We start from the raw sequence: 20563 nt of genomic DNA, 5'->3' as shown, positions 1-20563 counted from the left end.
ACTGGGAGGAGAAACAAGGTCTACCCAGGGCTGGTCACAGCAGGTTCCAGATGCCCCCACTGAACCCACCACAGGGCACTGCTGAGCCTCACACCTCAGTTGGAGACAAAACCTCCTGGGAACACTTCTAGGAAATAAATGTATTTCCCACAATGTATTCCCATAATATGCAAAACCACCAGCACTGAAAAGTGAGAGGGTAAAGTGTGAGAAGCAGCCCTGTGCACACCAAGGTGAAAGGAGGAGGACAGGGAGGAAGAACCCCAGAGGCTGGAGCAGAGATTCCCCTGCCCATAATGGAGACCATGATCATGCAAGTTCCCCTGCAACCTCAGCAGGTCCCCATACTGGACAAGGGGAAAAGGACGAGGAGTGAGTGACAGAGATCAGCTGTTTTAAACTGGCCACAAACCTCACTTCCCATTTCTCTGTGCTGCTCAGTGGGGGCAATCAAAAGGGTTAGGAATGAAGGAGTGAATTTAAGAGGAGCAAGGGGAGAAAATACTTTAGGTTTTGTCCTTGTTTCTCACCATACCAATCTATTTTCATCAGCAATAAATTAAATGAATCTCCATCAAGACAAGCCTGTTTTTTTGTGAAGGGAAGTAATGTCCCTGCCCTCACCTTGAGACTCACGGAGTGAGAGAGGGGCTGGCTGGGAGCCTGGCAGCCAGCTGAGGTCAGCCCACTGCTCTTGGGAATCAAATTTGGGAACTGAATCTTACAAATTCAGGTAGTCCAATTATACAAAAGTGACCAAAGTTCATCATTCATCACAATGCTAAGCACACTTGCTGATAACGAGGTGAGAAATACTTGCTACACAGAAAGTATATGCTGGTTCCACCACCTGATGCCCACAGCCACCTTCTGTGAAGGCTCAAAGTTCTGGAGAGGTTTCAAAAGCTGCTTAAACTGATTTAAGGCTTTGCTACTGCCAAAAGAGAAGAGATCCTGCCCTACTTTTCACATGCACATCACTGCACTACTTTCCTGTGAGGCAGCAATAAGGCTTATCTGGCTGAAAACTACTGTTCATTTTTAGTGCTGGAACAAAAAGAGAGCAGAAGATCATCACTTCCAGCAAACATGCTATCACGAAACTATACCCTTGGAGGGCTTCAGGCTCCTGATTTCAATGTACCTCAGAAAATGACTATGCTTATGAGACTTGGATCATAGCCGCTCCTCTAGCTTCACACTGGGGTTTCTTAAAATGTCCATCCTGATTTAGTCAGATGTAAAGACTGTAAGAAATATCCTGCTGTGTTTTTTTGAGGCAATTTGTCACAAAATTTTTTTAACATTGCTCAACCAAACCTGTGACAGCACCAAAGGACTTTCTGAACCAATCTAAATTTATGGTCTACTAATCTGGTATCCTCTCTGTGACAAATGACAAGGGTCAATCATTTAACAAATGTGCATGACCTCCTGCAGTAGTTATCTGTAACATAATTCATTCCATAAAAGAATATCCTACCCATGTAGCCATTTATTTTGCCCTACACCTGGGGTCTTCTTCCCCCTAAAATCTTAAAATAATTTACTCATAGAAACATAGAATATGCTGAGTTGGAAGGGATCCAACTCGAAGGAAGGGTCTGACTCCTGGCCCCCAGAATCCCACCATGTGCTAAAAAGCATTGTCCAAATGCTTCTTGAACTCTGTCAGGCTTAGTGGTGTGACCACTTCCCCTGGGGAGCCTATTCCAGTGCCCAACCATCCTCTGGTTGAAAAGCATTTTCCAGATATCTAACCTAAGCCTTCCCTGACACAACTTCAGGCATTTGCCTGGGTCCTGCCACTGGTCACGAGAATTAGGAGATTGGTACCTGCTGCTCCTCTTTCCCTCATGAGAACATCTCCCCTCAGTCTCCTCTCCTACAGGCTGAACAAAACAAGTGACCTCAGTTGTTCCTCATATGGCTTCCCCTCTAGACCTTTTACCATCCTTGGTGCCCTCCCGTGGATGTTCTCTAACAGCTTCATGACTTTTTTATATTGTGGCACCAAAATCTGCCCTCAGGACTTTAGGTGAGGCACAGAATCCAGCACTTGGCTCTTGTTAAACTTCACAGGGTTGGTGATTGGTCAAGGTCTCTTTTCAGGGCCTCTCTGCTCTCAAGGGAGTTGACAGCTCCCCCCAATTCAATGTTGTCAGCAAACTTATTTAGTATTCCTTTGTGTCCAAGTCATTAACTCTCACTGCCCTGTCAATTCAAAATTGTTCTGAATTTTCCCAGCTTCTTGGCTTTGTCCTATAGTAATCTAGGGGGGCTTTTATCCAGCCAGTTAAAAGCCACAATTCTCTTCCCAGATATGGTGTGCACTTGTAGGTGCATACTTTCCTCATAAAACTGTTATTTTCCCACATAATTTTAGTTTCTTTTTTTGCCTGCCAAAAAGGAAAGAAAAGGCATGCTCCTCCAGCCACATAAACATATGCAGGAGAATGAGCGTCTGGTTTCTGACCATTACTGATGCTGAGATTGACTGGGATAAACAGCAAGGGCTCCCAGTACCACCTCTGGCTCAGTGAGCCAACTGTTTGATTGTTCTCATGTTGTTTAACAGCTTATGTATAATTGCTGCTGGTTTAGACTGTAACACAGTAAGTGCAGCACCGTGGGAAGAAAGAGGCTTGTTTTTGCAACAGCAGTTTTATTCTCTTCTTTCAGAGTAAGATCTGAACTTGACTGTATTACTTTGTGAAATTTTGTTTTCCCCAAAGAAGTCTTTGCTGCATCTGATCCATCCTGAATTGTCCAAGCCCATAAATCTCACTGCAGCCTATGTTGCCAGTATAAAACAGTTGAATTTACTTTCAGCTAAGGAGGTTATAAAGAGCTTAATTTCAACACATTGATTAAGGTAATTTTTGCATTTATTGTTCTCTCTATTTTTAATGGATGCACACACACCATAGATCTACGTAACATTCCATTTTCACTGTTGCTTAATGGTTTCCCTTTAAGATGGCAATGATTAAAGGAAGGAAGATATATCCATCTACAGCCTAGGGATTCTATCAGTGAAAAGTTGGATCTCAAAAGAGAAAATAAGTGAAGAGTTAGTTCATAAAAAAAAGGAGGTAAAAAACATAGTAATAGGAAATTTTTTTTATACTTTTATTTTTATAAGGAGGTTTACAGTCTATCAACCTTTGTCTGCCTATAATTTTAGCATTCATTGCAACAAGACCTTAGTCCTTATTTCTTGCACAGTCCCAGGATTCTAGGGCTTCATGTTTTTCATAAATGGGCTAGAAACTAAACACTTCTAGAGCAGGAAAATGGGAAAGAACTCATGAGAGTTTTGCTATCAACTAGCATGGTATCTTGAATTTAAATGGGTCAGACCGTTGAGACTGGTTGGTCTGGGGCCTCCTGATTCTGGATCTGTACTATTTACAGTCTTTCTCTGTGTTCAGTGGATATTCCCTTAGCTGGCCTGAGCACCATTCTGCCTTTTTAGAATGTTCAAAGCAACTACACTGGAAGTAATAGCTCCTGTGAGAGGAGAACTGCTTTCATTCCTGTTACTATCAAGCATCATATTCCTCCAAAGCAAAAAATACCAAGATCTACACACCACAAATATTTCTAAATGGAAAGTTGTATTAAAGAGAAATTGCATCTAAAACACTTAAAGGCATATTTCTGACAGTATAATGGTGTTTTTAAGCAGGAATACTCCTTTTAACACATAAAAATTTCCAATTTTTCTGTATTTTACTAAACACTTCCTAATACTCAAAAAGTCTCAGAAGGAATTTCCTACTGACTCTGCTTATTACAGACCTTTTAACTTAATTTGTAGTGTATTATATAGACATCAGCGCACTAATGGACCTACCAAACAAATTCTCTGACTCAGGTGACAAATTAAGAAGCATTTCTATTTCAGATTTGTGCATCGGATCCTCAGGTGTTGTTGCAATCTTAGGTAAAGATTTTTTAAAAAATTCTCCTAGATTCATTCATATTCCATTTTTGCTTTAATTTCCCTTTCCACTTCATATTTACCTTACAGACAACTTTATTATATTTCACATTCCTGAGAACCTTATTGTAGCTCACGGGTCTATGTGGCTCATTTCTTTAGTAGCAATGCCCTTCAGGGCACAAGACAGTCAAATGTGCATGCAAGTTCTTGAAGCTATTGTTCAAATGGAAATTCAACTTTCAAATCCCAAAACATTTGCTTTCATTTAAATCAGTCTGAGTTATAACATTGGTGACTTACTCCCAGAAACATTCATAAGAAAGCATTTCATATTCTCAGAAGAAACTGCCTGTAACTGAGATATGCATGATAGTGAACAGAGATGGAAATTAATTTTATCACTGCGATGAACACTCTACTACTTCAATTAAAATTTATTTTCAAGTTTTGGTGAAACAGGAACAGATTCAGGGGAATTAGAAGATTAAATATTTTTGATAGAATCATAGAATATGCTGAATTGGAAGGGACCCATCAGGATCATTAAGTCTAACTCCTGTCTTTTATAAAATGAAGAAGAGTCTCTTTACCAATGTAAGTACCTTGCAGGAAATAAAGACTTCTATATTAAATATATTTGTATCTGGATGTTATTATGCTTTAATACAATTGTGACATGAATTTAATTTCTGGCTCCTAAAATCAGAAAAGAATCTAGAATGCAAGCCTGATACTATAATCACACCTCCTAATTTCACTGTGCTGTCTACATCACTGATACTGAATTTTATAAAATTACTACAGAAGCAATGGGACTGCCTGGTGGAGACTGAGGTGTACAAGCATTAACTCAAATGGAACTCATCAGCTAAAAAGGCACAGCAGACCTTCTATCTGCAACCTGAAAAATCACAGTACCTTACTATATGCAGCTACATTGCATAAGACCCACAGGCAAAAATATAAGGACACACACTACTGAATGTACTAATCAAAGACAAACCCTGCTCAGAAGTGATCTGTTTAGTGGTGCACAATGGCAGATGCCACAGCATATTTTTTGGTGATGCAAGGCTGCTCAAGATCATCTATGGATAATGAACCATGACAGCTTGGGATTTGATAAAGCACAAATTGATGGTGAGAGAAGGCAAAGAATACAACTATTATCTCAACAAGAAATGCAAATCAACTGGATTTTTTTAATCTTTAATGTCAGAATGAAATATCATGTATTACCACAAAATTACATGTTTATTAATCTAAGAAATTTTGCATCAGAAAAAGTGATTTATTTAATTTCTTTACTATCTCCATTTTAATTCTTTGAAAGTGACATGGTTATAGAAGGTAATAGAATCTTGTTTGCTTAAAATACCTTATATGCTTGGCATCAATGCAGGGTTCACAGGGGAATCTTGAATGAAGGCTCTTCTTCACAGTTCAGAAAATTATTCCTTTTCTCCCTTTAAAAGAAAGACATTCAATGTAAACACTTGCCAGTACCTATAGAGCTGTATTTTCCATCTTTGCCCACAAAAAACTGCTGCTTAAAAACACTTTTAAATGTACTTGGTTTGTTCAGTGCCTTTCAATGATTGCCTGTAGCTGATTATCATGAGATTTAATCAGACTTTTAAGAGACACAGAAGAAAAATATGTGAACAAAATTTCTTCATCATGGACTGATTCGGACTGTTTTCTTAGTGTGCTCCAATATTATATATTTCTCTAGATTTTATCAGCAAGCCAAGTAAAGTGCACATCATGTCTTTCTACAGCTGTAACCCACAAGATTCCTTAACTTAGCATGCTCAGTGAATTCACATGACACTGGAAAGACATGGATTTACACTTGAACATTTTTTAACTTCTATACACAAAAAGACAATTTCAGAACAGTTTGGATTAAAGGGCAAAAGTGACATCAGTCAATTCAATCTTAGACTCAAAGCAATATCCTAGAACTATTCTGATTATACCACTTTTTTTTTTCCTTCTCTGCTCTTCTATTTGCCTTCTATAGAGTCTCATATTCTGGTAAATTAAAGGAATTCACTTGACTTTTCCCCCACAGCTATAACTAGAAGCTCCAGTTAAGACTGAATGCTCACTGTGCTGGAAGTTGTTTGAACAAGACTTAGGCAACTAAGATTTTTACAAATATAATTCCTTAGACAGTAAAGAATAGGACTAAAGCTTATCAATATATTTCTTCTACAGATGAAAGCTAAGGTACACAAATACTAAACAATATGCTGAAAGTCACATGAGTCTGGTTCAAGGATCCTTCTCAGCCTTAAATGTCTTGAATCCTTGCCCAGTACCTGAATCACACCCCATAAAGCCTGTCCTCAGACCCCATATCTTAATATTTGCCTTAGGAGGAAGTACTATCAGTATTTAATTTTGTCAGGCATGACAATATTTAAAACTATAAAATTACAGATAAAGATTCTTTTTAAACAACAAAAGCATTGAATTAAATAAAAAAGTCATTAAAATAATTTTAAATACTTAAGAAGCTTTCATTTTCCACTAGTTAATTGCTAACAAATCAATACTGTAAAAATTAATTTTCTGTAAATATATACCTATTTTTTGCCTTCTAATTTTTAGGGAATAAAGTTCATATCAGTAAGTACATTGCATTGAATTTAGAGTCACCAAAGTCTGTGGGTACAAGAATTTACAGGTCCACATAATGTGTCTTTTCTATCACAAAAGGAAAGAAAGACTAAAGCCTTTCAATTTCTTCAGGACCTAGGGTTTTAATGAAATAACTATCAGGAAAAGCTGGTAAAAAATATTCTGACTTTCACAGTCAACAATTATTTTGTAGCTTGTGGCTGTCTGGATAAAATATCTTTATTTATCAAAACAACAAAGTGAAATTAAACTCATTCGATGCAAACCACAACATTAATAAAAAAACATCACTGCAATGTCAAGCACTCAAAGTTTAATTCAGTCTATTTCTGATGCTATATGAAAGTCTCTTGAGTCACAATTTTGTTGTGGGGAGCTATGTTTATTCAGTGCCTAGGTTGCTTTTTCAAGGAATTTAAGGAGTTTACTCCTCCTATTCATGAATGCTCTAGAATTCATATACCTTATGGAGCAGATTCTTAAAATAAAATAATTACTTTCATGATGAAATTCCTTTAAGAGAAAAAAACCCACTCATTTTATACACCAAACAATAGATCCTTTTTTCTTCTCCACGTCCATTTTTTTTCTTCAAGCATGTAGCATATATTGTATGTTCCTATATATCCAAGACAACTCCCACTGAATTCCATTTACCTGCCTCCCTGGCTCGTTTCTCAACCATTCCCAGTTCTCTCAAGCTAAGATTACTGGCTGATTCTACTGGCAGTTATGTTGGCAGCTCTACATCTGCTGTCCAGATATCCAATTCCTTATTAAATCTGTCTTCTCTAGAGCTCCCTGCCAATTCTGACTCTTTTTGTCTAGTCAGTCCCAGTTTTTCATTCCATGTCCAATTTTTATGCCCTTTCTCATTATCCAGGTCGACTATTAATCCACTGCCTTTGCCCATCAAGCCTCAGCCACTCCCTCCTCAGCTCATGGCTGACCAGTTTTCTGGTACTCTGGGGTCCTGCCAGAGTTCTGGCTGGGTAACAGACAGGGTAATACCAAAGGCCATTACAGGAAACTCTTTTTTAGATCTTTTTCATCTTGTAACAAAAGTCCATTGGGTGATAGGGACGCTAGAGTTTATCACAGTCAGCCTCCAGAGTTCTGAGAAGCCAGAGCACACTTAGCAATGACTGCAAATGGAGATTTTTCATCTTTGTTTTATTAACAGATCCCTGTTCCCTCTGTGAATTCTTTTCCTTTTCAAAAGGTTTATGATTTTGCTAATTCTAGTGAATATTCATAGGCATGGCCACAAACACATTCTGTCAGAACTGGCAAACTCACTGCTAGGCAGAAGACCTAAATCTGCCAAAAAGAAAACTTTCCAATATGACATGTAGTTTTGTGTTGAAATCTTAACTCTGTTGAAAAATCCTAGTTAGATGCAAATATTTCTAAGGAGACAAGAGTTAATATTTGGGAGTCAGGAAAAGACAGATAAATCTGTAATTTAAGCTTTAGTATGTTTTAATATAGGTAACAGTGAAGCATGAACCATGTTTCAACAAGAATTTTTAGGTTTTCTTAGAGATTTAAAACTTCTTTTTACAAGTCTCTTAGGGAACAGAATGAATCTCTCTCACTTATTGGATGAACAGTGCATAATACTTTGCATAATGAAATTAAGCAGCCTGAAATACATGTGAACATGACTAATGAGACCAAATGCAGCAGGAAAACCAAGCAGATGGCTCGAGCGAGCTGGAACAGAGTAGCAGGGAGATATCTGAATGTTTTGGGGTTTTGCAGGATACATACAGAAACACAAATATCATTTTTGCATTTCTGTATAGCAGCGCATCTGTCAGCACTCTGTTGGTCTACAGACCACAAGTGAGAGCTTGCCAGAATACTGTCCGTGGAAAACCTTTGTGTCGTCCACGGAGATACAAAACGCAAACAAAATGGAGGTTGGGGGTAGGAGTTGTTTGCTTTGCCATGGCTTGCTTTTTCAATTGCATAAAAAGAAACTTTAAGCTAGTGGTGTATTTTTAATGAATTAGCTCTTCATCAATAGCCTGGTTCTCAAACACCTCCTTAGCGTATGAACATCTGGGGGGAAATGCAGTAAGAGAGAGAGAGAGAAAGGAGGCAGCAGGTATTAAAAAAAATGCTGGGAAAAGGCTTTCTTATCAAGAAAGGTCAATGACCAACTTATAAAGGATGCTACCAAAAATAATGGAAGATGAAAATACATTCAGTTTGCTCTCATTGCTCTCTGGGAAAAACCCAAATCTGTCCACAGAAAATATTAACTGCTCATTTCTGTAACATGAGGACAAAGAGGGTTAGCAGACAGCCTCACCTTGAGTGGTATCCAGGTGAAGGTATAGCTCTGCTCTGCATTAAACACATTCTGACACTGGCTATTTACAGCTGCAAACTTAAGGGCTTGCCTGCAGTTGTGTTATAAAGAACAAGCAGATTCAGAGAGAAAAAGTATAAAATTGAGCAAATTTACAATGTCATCTTGCTGCCATCTCTACCACAAATGACTGGGATAAAAAGCCTTCAGGTGTGTATTTTCTGAGATTTTTTTTTTACCAGAAAATTTTATGTGATTTTTTTGAAAGGAAGCACAGACATTACCTCAGATTGTAATAGAAAGGTATCTTGTCAACAAAGTAATTATAACCAGTGTTCAGAAGAAAGCAATTTGATTTTTCTACTCCTGTCAATAAGTAAAGTAGGCTGTTTCACTGATGGTGACAATGCTACAGCTGTATCCCACCTACCACATATTTGACTATTATATGCTCCTAAGATTCAGTGCTCATAATACAATCTAGTAGTGCAAAATACTTTTATTACCAACACAAACTGTTGAGGTACAAAATTCACACATTCTTTAATCCCTTCAGCTAATTTTAAAAATGCATCTGTTCACTGTGTGCACTGGTCTCTCTTTTAAAAAAGTTCCAAATATTTAGAAACATAGAAAGAGACGGAATAATTCAATGGAGCATCATTATTCAGGTAAGAAAAATAAAAAGGACCAAAACTCACGAAACTGCAAATTCTTTTAGTTTTAGAAGACAGTAGAAGTATTTCCTTTTTTTTTTTTTTTTTTTTTCCAGAGACTTCTGATGGTATTTTTCCTCTCCTGAGAGACAGAGGATTCAAACTCTACCTTTGTATCATTTTAGGTTTGGCGTAACCTTTGTATCATTTTAGGTTTTGCATAATATTGTATATAGGATAACAAGCAACTTTAAAAGAAGCTGGTAGGAGCAAAGTGCAAAACAAACAGAAGAAAGTGGTTCTCTGCTCAACAGGTAAAAAATTCATGAAACTGCCAGAAACATATTAGGGGGTACAAAATAATTTTAAAAAGCTATATGGAGAAACTTAACACGAATTTAGAAAAGAGATTCATTGAGAGCTGGTGATATTCACACCAAGTTTAGGAAATCCCTTGAGCTGAAAACAATTGGAGGCTGGGCATTTTCTAGAGATGTGTTATGTATTCTTACTCTATTCTTCTCTTCACTGGAAATCTGCCATGGCTTATAGGTGATAAGACTAACCACTGTAGATCCAAGGCTAAGAGAATCCCTAGTCTCAGTTTTTGGAACCATTCTTCCATTTCAATGAGATATTCTGAATTTGTTTATACTTCTGTCTAACCAAAGGTAAGGAAATGGATGCCTTCATATTCCAGGAATTAGTCAAAACCACTGCATGACACATCTGCATCACCCACTTGTCCTTAGTACCTACTGTAAGTGAGCTCACTTGTACTGAAATTTGTATGGCTTAAACTGAGTATGTCCATGATCATAATTTCATTAGTAGTGGTTCCTGATATTCAGAATGGTGAAGGAGAAAAATTATTACTACTACTACTACTAAAATTTTAGATCAATTTTCTTTCCTTACATGGCATGGACAAGTGCAAGGCAGACAAGTGTAAACACAGAATCCAACAGGATGGTCCAAAACCTAGGAGGAATTTTTCATCTCAAATTTTTATTCGTTTTATCTAGTAAAGAGCAGAAGACAAAGTGACTACAGTACAGAGTCATGTGAACACACAGCTTAAGAACTGTCTGATCTGGTAACTGCTGCTTGCAGCTGTCTCCTTTCTCTGTGTGTTGTTATAGGTATCCACATGGTAGCACACATTAATTACCTCAGTGACATGTGGCCAACATGTTTGAGTTGTCAACTTTCAAAAAAACTGTGCCTGTCTCACATGCCAGTTTCAAGCTTATATGAGTTTTCTGATCTCCCCTGTCTCAGTAGTATATATTTTGACCTTCCTTTTGGGTATATTTTTTCCAGAATAATTTGGATTGGAATTCTTGTTTATCTATTAAAATGATACAAAATTAGTGAAGCGAATTACGGTCCTTTTCTCTACTTCCCAATCAAAACCAGCACATAATACATACAGGCAAATACACTCTTTGGTCTGCACTTAAATGACTAGAAGACAAGGAGATTATTTCTACAAGAACCCTACTTTATTGGTTCCCGTTTGAAATTCTGGGTAAATATCACACTCCTGCTTCCACTTCACTTATGTATGATGTTACTTAGTAACATTCTTCCTGCTTTTGCTTCACTGATCATTAACATTAATTTTTTTACTACAGCAAAAGAAGACAGACATCTTGCTTTGCTGTAAACATTTTTCTTCCACATGAATGCTGAAGCACGCAATTAAAAAGTAAGAATCAATAGTTCACTACAGAGCAAAAAAATTACATTTCCTTATACTGTGCCAACTCCTACCCTCAAACTCTCAAACGATTTCCAGCTTAAACTATCAGCATAACCTTTAAGTTATGAAAGATATCAAACAAAATATCTCATGCAGAACTCCCTGCAGAAGGAACAATTGGGTTTTTTCATGCCACTTAAAGACATACAATTAACAAGTTGACAAGAAAGGGCAAGTTTTTGATGTTCTGTCTTCCAGACCTATGGACTTGCTCAACTAGCAATTATTAAAGTCAACTAATGTGACCAGCTGACAACTTCTAATGCCAGATTAAAAGTTTAATGTTCTTTGCCAGCATCAAGCTGATGAACAGTATGCTCCTCTGTATCTAGAAAACTCAGCATTTATTTTTTAAGATGACAAAAAAATGTTCATAAAGCTCTGATAATAAAAGTTCATTAGCCAATAAGGCTGGAAAGAAGCATTTTCCTCTACAAAGAGCTGTGATGAGTTGAGTTGACATTTTTCTCACATACACAAAGGAAAAAAAAAATCAAAATCCACTTGCCAAGCATTCTTTCCCAACTGCAACATTTAAAGGAAGACTGCCATTTCCTCTGGCAAAGACTTATGAACATAAAAAAAAAGCTGTACTCATAAAATCAGGAAAAAAAGCCCCAATCAAATTAGAAATCTCTAACAGCATGAACTTATCACATAGACCCAGGCAGAGTTCTCTTGCAACTAGGGATCAGATAAAGATTTTAATTAGCTCCCTTGAAAATTGTTGTTTGCATTTAGAACAAATGACAAGTTCATCATCACCTCTTTATCATCCACTTTCCAGGAAGCTTCTTTGTCAGAATCTACATCCAAACCATGAATAGGTGCATACATAAAGTAGTTAAATTATGGTAAACTACAACAATGTGTCATTTAAGAGCGGGTACCCTTTGTATTTTAAGCTTGGAGTTCCTACTGCCCAACTGGGCAACACAGCTTAGATGATAAATTTTTAGAGTTGCACTTAGAAACAGGAAAACATGGGAACACTGCATCCAACTCACAACAGTGAAACCAGGTTTGCATCAAGAATGATATAACTTACAACACACATGAGATTTTATAATTAGTTCAGACAAACAAATGCATAGCACAGTTAATTCTGCCTTGGTAGAGGAAAGAGTGCCAGGCCCACACATTTTTCAATCTGCATCTTTTACTGTTAACTTTCAGACATATTATATGCATATAGATTTATGAACATAAATGTATTATTAACCAATCCATCAGTCCAGAATAACTAGGGTGTAGTAAAGATAGCATGCTTAATAATTTTCATTTGTCTTTGAGGTTCTACTTTCTACACTATAAGGAAGTGCCTGTCACTTAACAGGGGAGGAAACTAGTCTGTAGTGCCTCTTCGAAGGTGTAGCTTTATCAGAGTTCTATAGTCTTTTAGTTTGCACTTTACAAGATGTTCTGAAGAAAATAGAGTATGATAGATACTAATATTTCTCTCAAGACGCAAACAAGAAAGTAAATAACCAGATACAAATTTAGTATTGGTTGACTGCTTGAGTACCAAAAGAAAGTTTGTGCTTACTGATAGTCCCCAGGTGATGAGCAAAATGTCATGACCAATGGCTCAATCAGTCTTTAAGCCATTACTTCAAAAATACTACTGAAAAAACCCAAAACACTGTTATAGGCAGACAAAAAGTCTACTTAGTTTTCTATGCATTTCCTAAGGTTTGTCAATATTAGATGATCAGGCTTAAAAGGTGTGAAGTAATGTATCACAAAAACAACTGCTTACTGAGAACCTCCAGCAGAATATTAAGTACTAGAACTGTATCATACTAAAAAGATACTAAAGAAAAACCCATCTCCAGAAAGTCATGACACAGCTTTGACCCAATTGGCGAATCAATCCAAATACCCTTCACCAAACAACAGGAGCAGCAAATAGACATAAGAATTGTTTTCTTCTTTCTCTGAGCTTTCTCACTGCGTCTCACAGCTTCCCAGGAAAAATCCTTGGAGAGAGAATCATGTCTCTGCTCAGAGACTGTGAACACCACACTACTGCTTCATTTCTAGGTCACAGTTTTCTGACTGTCTCTGAATAGCAGGATTCAGAAGGACACTGAAGTTTCAGATACTGTGGTGGGTTGATCCTGGCCAAAAACTAAGTGCCCACCAGCCACCCATTCACACTACCTCCAAGCATAGAGGGGAAAATTTTAATCATAGAAGCAAGAAAAAACTCATGGTTTGAGACAAAGCCAATTTAAAAAGTAAAGGAAGAAAATAGGGGAAAAATACACGAGTGAAGCAAAGGCCCTCCTGCCAGTGCTCAAACAGCCTCCAAGCAGCAACTACTTTGGAAAGGCCAGCTTGCAGCTTTTGTCACTGAGCGTGACTTTCTAAGGCACAGAACACCCTCTGGTCAATGTGGATCACTTGTCCTGGCTGTGTTCCCTCCCAAGCTCTTGCACACCCACCCCGAGCCTAGTTGCTATGGGCAAAGTTAGAAAAGACCTTATTGTTGTGCAGGTGCTGCTCTGCAACAGGTAAAACCCTGATGTGTTACTACCTCTGTTTTAGTCACTAACCTAAATCAGAGTGTGGGCTGTGATGAAGTTCACTCCATCTGACCCAGACTCAATACAGATACTCAGTCACAGTTCATGTCTCAAGTTACCCAGCATGATATCTAACTGCACATAGTGACCTTCCCTCATTCTCTTTCTCTCACCATTTCCACCCTGGTTTTCAGGCACACCGAGGAAGAAGCAACTAGGACACCCGAAAGCGCTACTCATGCAGTCTAAATGCAACTACTGAGGACATAGTCCTCAAACCAGATGTCACCTCTGATGCCACCATCCTCATTTCCATCTCCTTGTCTTTCCAAAGTGCAGCACAAGAAAAATTACTCAACTTTCTTTGCTCCAGGTAATACATAATAAACTTTATAAACACCTCATGTCCATAACTGCATTATCCCCCTTTTCCCTTTTTTTTTTTGTCTCTTCTAATTTTTCTAATTCCTTTCCTTTAATTTTCAGCCTGTCAAAGCCTGTCCAGTTCTTCACATTCCTGATGTATTTGACATCTTCCTTGTACTTCATACATTTCTTTGATTTCCCTAAAAAAAAATCAACTAGCATTCAGTCCACTAAGGAACTTCTCCATCATATTGACTTTTCACATTTAGAAGTTGGTGTTTGGTGCTTGAATGGGAATCATGCAGGTAAGAACTTAGTAGTGACCCTTACTGATAGAAATGCAGCTTCTAAAGTTTGTGATAGTGCATATGTAAAAATAAGTAGAAATGTGATTAAATAATATTAAGTAAGTAATTTTGTTTCTCACACCATTTCATAGTTTACTTCAGGAATACTATAACACGGAAAAAACAATATTGAGGCAAAACTTCTTTTCCATGTTATACTGCATTGCACTCAAGAAAACAGCAGTTTTCTTGACTCACTGTCATGTTGTCAGTCCATATTGAACTGAAACAATTGAAGAAGTAATTCATAATACAATATTATCCTCAGCAGTTCCACATGCTGTCCAGGCTATTTAAATAGTCTATACATAATTGCTCAGAAAGGCACAACTGACAGTGTGCATAGACTGGTTGATGAATCATAAGGTAGTTTAAGTAAAATTTTGCTTGATTAACTGTTTTGTTTTTAAACCACCCACACCATATTGTTTGATATATCAGGACAGATCAAAGTGTTCTCAGTCTTTTACTGAAAACCAGACAAGCTTACAAATTATAAGTTCTATTATATTATGGAATTGATGCCAAACAGAAGAGCTGTGTATTGTGTGATTCCAATTTTCTATCTTTGGCCAAGTATTTAGCATCAGGTATTGTTATATATGAAACTAGCCCAGATATGTCACATGCTTATAGCTTTGTGTCATATGGAAGTAATTTTCGTTTTTGTCTCCTCATTTTCAAAATACACTTATTTGTCCTACTGAAGTATAATTCCTCATTTGAATTTTTTTTTTCAGCTGGCAACCAAACTGATTACATCTAGAGTATCTTCAGACAGAGGCATAAATGAACAAAGCCCACTGATTTGAGGCAAAGCATACCTGACTTCTGTCATTGTAAATGCTGCCAGTTCATACACATCTTTGTTTAGCCCAGCAGATGAGGTATTTGCATGTTTAAAGATGCACAAAAGCACCTAATAGAGATTATAAAACCATCCAAATGAGTAAGCACCTTACTTCCAGCAACACTCATGGGAGTCAAGCATCTATTATAATTAGTCATTTCAGTAAAACTTACCTCTGGTCACCTCCAACACCTCCTTCAATATTTCCAGCACTTCTTAACAATATCCTTAATAAGGTCAATCAGAAATCTCTTTTTCCAAAATGTAAACATCAAAATTTACCACTCAAAGCAATAAAGTAAAATTTAAATGAGGTTATGAAAAACGTAGTAGTTCTATCTTCTGGGAAAGAAAACCATCTTAGGTAACACAATCAGCTTCATCTCCAGGTTTTGCAGTTGTAGAGTTATTCCTCCTAGCATGTATACAGTTTTAGATTATTACCTTTATACAATATAGTGCAATATAATGTTTACGGTATACCAAAGCTTTCCCTCACCTTCATGTAATTTCACTTTTTTACGTGCTCCTAAGGAAGAGTTACAAATTAATTGCATGGATCACTTTTTGTAGACACAGTATTGTGTCAGTGCTGACTTCAAAAAAATACTATGAATTTGCTAACCACTTGGTCTCCCATGTGCATTTGAAGAATTAAGGACCTAAATTAATTTTTTAACTGTTCCTCTAGTTTTTGGTGGGTTCATTTTGGGTGAACAAGAGTGAGGAGGGAAATGCTTACTTTGTTTTACATGCATTTATTGGATCCCAGATCCTTCCCTTCCACATTTTTCCCAAATAATAAATACTCACTCTTTTTTCAGCTCAGTACTGAGATTTATTTAAGATCGAGTCCTAGCATACTGGGTACTGTGGAAATATGCAGTCAAAAGAAAGAAAAACATTATAGCAATAAACCAGATTTTAAACATATACTGACATTGGCATTGGAGAATCAGGACACAGTACCCAGTTACTTAAATAAATTGCCACTTTAAAGTCCTTTTTCTGTTGGAAAATCTACTGTAATGCCTATCAAGCAGAAACATAGTAGTAAAAATGATGGAACAAAGAATGTAAGCTTTAAAGTCCTACCTTAATGAAGGTATAAAGACAAAACATAAACAGATGAGAAAAGAATGTGTTTGTTCCCAACATTAGAAGAAGCTTAAGGCTGTGGAACACAGGAAGCAAACCACCAGTCTTTCAACAAGCACATAATGCTTTTTCTTCATTAACTCCTCAAAATGGTATTTCAAGAAAAAATATTAAATGACACATTAAAGTACTGCTTCTGTAAGACTAGCAGAAAAGAATATTTCATATTTTGCTGTATACTGTTTAGAATTTCTTTTGGTATTCTATTCTTTTATGTGCTACAAGAGTATGCAAAGCTATATTCAGTTAAAATGGCACATCCAAACAACTCACCTCAGAGACTATTTAGGCCAAGCATGCTACGACATCAAACAGTACAAACTACAACAGAGAGATTCAAGGACAAGCTCTGCTACTATTTCAGGCTGTCTCTTGTGGAGAATTTAGGTGCCAGTTATGAAGATCATATAAATGTTTTATGTTTTGCACAATCACTATTGATTAATTATGACCTACATTAGCATTTGAAAAGACTCAGCAGTAAGACCCTGTAAGACTGCAGACAGTCATTTCAGGTGAATTACTGGTGTGATCCTACAGAATGTCAGTAAATAAGGAGATCATCTCACCACAATAATTATCGAGGCAGAGGAAAAACAAACTAACAAAATGCACAGCAGTGACATGTTATCTAATCACAACACTGTGTTTGTGTAGAGCTTACTTTGAAATGTATACACTTGAAAATAAAAACCCTTCTTTTATGGCTATTCTAATATGCATTATTAAACTTGTGAAAATAAGGATTTATATAATGCAAGATGCATCTGCAGTTTTGGATATACTAATAAGCACCACTACTTTGGCATGGTTTTGTCTATTCTTTGTCTACCATGCTCAGAAAAAAAATTAGTACAAGAATGTAATATCTCAGGGCAGGATGTTCTACCTTCATTTAAATAGCAGAGGACATGGATGCCCAGTGAGCTGGGCTGGAGAGAAGTGCAGTGTGCCGCAACAAAAGCTATTTGCAGCAGTTAATACTGGGAGCTGTCACAAATCCATGACTGGAACTAGAGTAGGCTTTACTCTGACTAAGAAACTGCTGACAGCAATTAAAAATGATCCAGTTATTTCTGAACAAATAGCTCTTTAAAACTTATTGGTGAAATAGACAGATGGAAAGAGTAAAAAAGCAAAATGATCATGTATGAAAATTCAATAGCATTTTAGTTGAAAACAGAAAAATTGAATAACATTCTTTATTGTCTTTCAATGAAAGAACAGAATAAAACAAGCTACTGTAACTGCTTTTTTTAACAACAGGCTTTTCCATAAATAGCATTTGTGTTTTAATTACAGTGTTAAAACTGAGTGAAGAGAATTTACATTGTTGCATACTGTTTCTTTACAACATTTTTAATATTACTCATTAAACTGGCATGCCATTGACATAAAAGTGCCCTTTTATTCTATTCCTTTAAATCACTGAAACATCTGTATAATTCCTTAGCACCAACTTAACTACTGATACAGCTGAAAATGTGGTCAACTGAGTATCTTCATCCCTTTCAGCATAATCTAGTATCTCAGGGATTTGTGAGAGCAGAGGGTTACATAAGACTCCCCTATAGACCTATATAACTATAAACCTTTCCATTCCCATAACATGGTTTCTTAGTTGCTGTTATTGTTCCTCTGGGAACTTATTTGCTAGTGGATTTTTCCCCCATATAACTTAACTAACCCTTAAAAGGAATCCTTTATAAATACTTAAAATTATGAGAACAACAAATTACTTACAGAGACTATATTCTGAAACTAAGTTTTTCTACTAACAGATTCTGTGACACAGCCTTCATTAGTTATTTTTGTTACAAATGAAACTTCTGAGGAGAAAATGAAAACCCCAAGTTTACATTTCCTAAGTCCTCTCAAAGATGCAGAGGCTACTAAAATCCAGAAAAACCCAAACAGCAGTTCCTGACTCTATTTAGCACCTCTGCTCTAAGTAGAAAAACATAGTGTCTGCAAAGAACAGTATGTATAAAAGCAGTCAGTAGTACTACTAGCAAGGCCAAACCCTGGCCAAGGGTTAATTTAATTCTGGCTATGATCAAAACTGACCTTATATTTATACTTTCATATCTGTTTCCTGGGACTTGTACCCCCTTTCACAGCAAAATTCATCTGCTGCCTCTTGCCTTAAACTGAACTCCTATGCCTCTGGCATCTTTGGTCATTACATATACTAAACACCACAAATGATGGATCTACCTCCCTTGACTAGGTGTTAGAACAGCACTGTAGCAGGAACTGCTGGGAGCTCAGTGATATTCTCCAACAAGCACAAGAGTTAGGCTTCTGTTTTAAAATTTTAACATCCAGCACAGCTCTGACACTTTTTCAGGGAGGAATGAGCTGGTACTTCAATGAGGATGAACATGCACCATGACAGATTCCTTACAATATGCAGTCCTGAACAAGCTAAGGACTCTTTTAGGTTACACAACAAGATACCCCGACAAACCAGAAAAGTTTTGTGAAAGCTTGGCCACCTCTGTTCTAAAACGCATCCTGCTCTCCTGTAGTAGGTGCGATTCAACACAAATTTGGCAAATGTGGGCATGCACACACATGCACAGCTTTCAGCCACACAAATGACCCATGACCCTCCATGATACCTTTCCTGGCCATGCAAATGTAATTACACAACACTGTTCACCAAAATAGGAGAAAATAATTATAATAATAATAAAAAATAATTTTTAAACAAAGGGGGGAAAAGCAGGAAACCACTAAAGAAACCCTATGATCCTTTAAGGTACAAAGTTCTGGATTTTGCTCCATATTATTAAATTAATATACTGAAGACTTTTACACTATTATTACAGCACCTACTATCAAAATCCATAAAAAGGACCTAAAATTTTTCTTAGTACTGAATTATGAAAATTAAAATAGTTTCTTTTGAAACACCAAGCTGAACCAGCTTACTGGCCCAGTATCTGGCAAGCTGTGCAACACATATGGAGTACCTTAATTACTCATAAGCTTGAAAGACATTACACTCCTTTCAAAAGGCAAAAAACATCTCCCTATTAATTACATCCTACAAACAAAGGAGGTCAACAAAGTTAGCAGAAGTTACTCTGAGCTTTGTCTTGGGTAAATAAATAAAAAATAAGTAATAATTAAACTTTGATCTCTCAATTTTTTACCTTTCATCTTTTTCACTTAACCCAACCATGTCTAGAACCATTCACTGTCACTGTGTACTCTCGGGTGAATAAATTACTATAGTACATTAGTATACACTGTCTTACTTTATATCAGACTTCTATTTCACTGTGGTTGCCTCCAGTGAACATCTTTCTCCACAAGGCCCAAAATCTTTTTCCTCTTCCTTTTCTCCCCTCATCTTTCATGTTGCTTTTATGGGTAATTGCAGTCACCCTTTTTCTCATAGCAGGAAACTGAGTTCTACCCCGGTAAAAGACCTAAATCCCATGACCCTCCCGGCTCTTGCTTCACTTGTACAGATGGTGCCTGCTTAGTGATGCCCTTCCTTATGGCTTTTTTCTTTTCCTCTTTTCTCCTTCTGCATTCATTTCTGCTCTCTCTGTCCAACTTCAAAGTTTTCAGTCTAGAGTGCTTAATTTCATCCTTATAAATCTCACACATTCAACTTGTCTAGGAACAGCCTCCCAACTACCACTGGATTGGTATTTTCCATTTCCTACCTTCCATCTTCCAAAAGCATACTTAATCTGAACATTAGGTTTACTTAACATATAAAAGAGAAGTTCATGTGTTCCTCTAACACACTGTAATATGAAGTGTGAAAATTATTCTTTAATTTTATTTGCACAGGATAGGCTAGACTAAAACCTGAGCAAATAAATTATGCTGCTCCTTCGAATATTTGCCTAACCCTATGTATAAGGAATGTATTTCTAGCAAAAAGTCACTCCAAAGTTTTCTGTATGGAATTAAGGATTAAGATCTAGAGGGCTCTGCTATACGCATGCACAT

The 20563-nt window shown here is 36.9% G+C and overlaps 1 protein-coding gene across 7 annotated transcripts in view; it reads right to left on the bottom strand.

Moving 5' to 3' along the window:
• The window catches only part of SYT1 (synaptotagmin 1), a 329787-nt gene that overhangs the window by 245681 nt on the left and 63543 nt on the right, over positions 1-20563 (bottom strand). For 4 of the 7 annotated variants that reach the window (XM_030289361.4, XM_030289381.4, XM_030289386.4 and 1 more), the window contains exon 2: positions 5328-5415. The exons of the other annotated variants lie outside the window; for them this stretch is intronic. The gene's annotated coding sequence lies outside the window, so the exon portion shown is untranslated. The remainder of the gene's footprint in view (positions 1-5327; positions 5416-20563) is intronic. 7 annotated transcript variants of the gene reach the window in all.

Source organism: Taeniopygia guttata, chromosome 1A (genome assembly GCF_048771995.1).
Source record: "Taeniopygia guttata chromosome 1A, bTaeGut7.mat, whole genome shotgun sequence".
NCBI lineage: Eukaryota > Metazoa > Chordata > Aves > Passeriformes > Estrildidae > Taeniopygia > Taeniopygia guttata.
Note: the sequence above shows the minus strand (reverse complement) of the source record. Positions and strands in the feature narration are given on the sequence as shown.